Genomic DNA, 3,129 nt, shown 5'->3' on the forward strand with positions numbered 1-3,129 from the left:
GTAAAATGATGGTGGAAATTTTATTTTTGGGGTTAACTATCCCTCTAAGGCAGGGATGGGCAAACTCGATCCTGGAGGGCCGGTGTCCCTGCATAGTTTTGCACCAACCCTAATCAAACACACCTGCTTGTAGCTTTCTAGTGATCTTGAAGACACTAATTAGGGTGTTCAGGTGTGTTTGATTAGTGTTGGAGCAAAAGTCAGCAGGGACACCGGCCCTCGAGGATCAAGTTTGCCCATGCCTGCTCTAAGGCATGGTGAATAGGGCAGATTTTGTCTGTGTTACAGTCCACTATTAGACATGCACTCGAGAACGTTCGAAACGTTCCCTTTTCCATGTTTACATGTACGTACTGTACCCTCGATTCCTCTTTTTTTTTTTTTTTTTTTTTTACAGAGGGAGCGAGTTGGCTTCATATATCCAGTGCAATAATCCAACCAATAATAGCTTGACTTCTCGTTGATCATTTGGAAAAGTGGCAGAAGCTAGATTTTTCTGATGAATCATCTGTTGAGCTGCATCCCAATCATCACAAATACTGCAGAAGACATATTGGAACCAGCATTATTAAAGGTGAAGTCATAGTACACTGTAAAAAGTAAAGGTGCTTCAAGTACTCTGTTGAGTACTCAAGGAACTTTAAAATGTATTTTAAGTGCCTCAAAGGTCTTTCTCTCAAAAAGGGGTTCCTTGAGAAACCACTGATAGTCTTTGCAGTGCTTGCAGGACCCTTTTGCAGTAACTGGGATCCTACAAGCACTTTTGTGTCAATACTGAGGTTCTGGAGTCACTGTTTCCTTACACTAAGACCTCAAAGCTCTTTGAAAGTTATTGGAGGAACTCAAATTTCAAAAAAGAGTTACTGAAAGATCTATGAACTTATATAATGGTTCCTGGTGGATCTCTCCTCTAAAAGCTAGCACTTAAAGGAACTAAGAGATTTTTTTTTGTCATAATTAAATAGACAATTGTGGAGACCAGAAAATGAGATGGATGTTCATTTACTTAATATTTACTTAGTTATTTGTGGTTTTAGAATGATATGAAATTTGGTGTTTGTTTTTCTTTTTTGTGTGGCACTCACTGAACACAAGAATATCAATGATTAGAGTCTAAACTTGATTGCTGTTAGGAGGCTGACTGGGAAATTGTGAAAAAATTTGAAAATGTAAAAGTAATTTTGGAGGATAAAATACAAATGAGCCACAATAGAGGGGAAAAAAAGAGACAAAAAACATGCACAGGCTTGTACAATTATGAAAATGATAATTATTATAGGGGACTAATTCCATTTTCGGTCACTTAACCTCATTAGACCCTTGAATTTTGACATTTAAACAATATTAATAACAACAACAACTGCTGCAATAATAATATTAACAATAATAATAATAAATATTAAGCTATTATTATTATTATTATTATTATTATTATTATTATTATTGTTATTTGTATAAAAATAGAATTATATAACACAGTTCTTCAAAAATCCACTCATGAAAAATATTTAAGATATTACTAAACTTAAGTATATAGGCTATGGGCTCTGGTTTATTAATAAAAAGTATTCCTCCAGTTTGTTTTGATAAACCAACAAAGATAACTTGCTAATGAATGCAGTATTTTGTACATTTTTATTTTTCTGAATTAAATGTTTTTTTTTCATCTGTTTCTTGGATTAATGGAATGGAATTAATTGTGTTGCCAAAAAGAAAAAAAAAATTAACCGAAACTAACAAAATAATATAAACATGACGCGGACGCGCATCATCGTGCACGTGCATCGTGGACGCGCAGGTGCAGGTCGCAGGAGGCGTTTTCAAATAGCGATTTGTAACGGCTCCTTTCCTCAATTTCGTGACTGCTGTCATCTCTAACACACGGAAGGTGAGTAAGTTGGCAAAATAAATATACAAATTAGATACGATTTGCACACAAATATCTACACTTACATGCATCATTTTGTCGTGTAAGCTGTTTTAGGAACGTCTCGCGAAGCGATTGCTGTTTGCGATAATAACAATCGGCTGGATATACATAATCACTCAAATTACACGTCTACCTCACACAAATATAAATTATTTGATGTAAAATATTGATTTATGTCGAAATATTTTATTGTCATTGAACACGAAGCTTCCATGAAAGCCATTGCAAGCGACCGTTAATTTCAAATTAAACAGATAACGTTATACATTCGTACTGCTTATTGGACGGGGTTTTTTTTTCCACAAATATATTTATTTACTTATTTATTGTCTTCCCTTACATATACAGTGTGTAGCAAGTGTCTTGAGCAGGGTTGCTTATATTATTTTGTAGCCGCGATGCTATCTAATATTCTTTCCTCATATTATTTGTGAGTAATATTACACATTTGTTATTATTTGCGTTTCTTCAACAGTTACCTGTGTGACAAATTGTGTCTAAGTTATGTACTTCAATACATTTTTATTCATTCACACAAATAATGTACATAAAGCCTGCTTTTTTCCTTCTCAGAACATCCACATAAACCCTGAAATTGTTCAGTATTCTCTCAACAGCCGTTTGAGTCACCTCAAATGTAAGTATTTTTTTAAGTAACTAACTGAATTGGAAATAAATGTAAAAATACTTCATTTAACAAACAATATTTGATAATCATTGTCCAGCTGGGTAACACTGAACTAATGACATTAAACTTTTAACCTTTTGAGTGTCTAATATCACTCACTTATTTTCTCATTTGCTTGTTTCTGATGTATCCATATTAGGTGTAAATCATTGTGACAGATATAAACTAGAAATTTAAAGTTTGCTGTATCAAATCCAGGTAGCAGAGGGCCAGATTGAAACGGTCCGACGCACTTCACTTGCAATGCAGATCATCATTTCTGGACAGCTTTCTACTTACTGCTGTGGACATGAAAGGTTCAGCAGACTTTTTGCTCTGACTGAATGGCTATTAACATGGTGTGAAGAACAAAATCTGCTCTTTATTAACAATTGGAATCTTTTCTAGGATCGTCCTAGGCTTGCCTATGCTGATGCACCACAGCAGTACTGGAGTTGAATTCCTGTTGGACAAAATCTTCAGGATGCTTTGACGAGTGAGTGAAAATCCACATTTTAGCCATTTAGATTTT

General features: G+C 34.6%; 1 long non-coding RNA gene across 1 annotated transcript; it reads left to right on the forward strand.

Moving 5' to 3' along the window:
• Positions 1-1,826: 1,826 nt before the first annotated feature.
• On the forward strand, positions 1,827-2,926 carry LOC130228418 (uncharacterized). The gene is made up of 3 exons (XR_008837759.1): positions 1,827-1,888; positions 2,504-2,567; positions 2,817-2,926. It is a non-coding gene; the product is annotated as an uncharacterized LOC130228418 (long non-coding RNA).
• Positions 2,927-3,129: the final 203 nt, after the last annotated feature.

This window comes from Danio aesculapii, chromosome 5, assembly GCF_903798145.1.
Source record: "Danio aesculapii chromosome 5, fDanAes4.1, whole genome shotgun sequence".
Taxonomy (NCBI): Eukaryota; Metazoa; Chordata; class Actinopteri; order Cypriniformes; family Danionidae; genus Danio; species Danio aesculapii.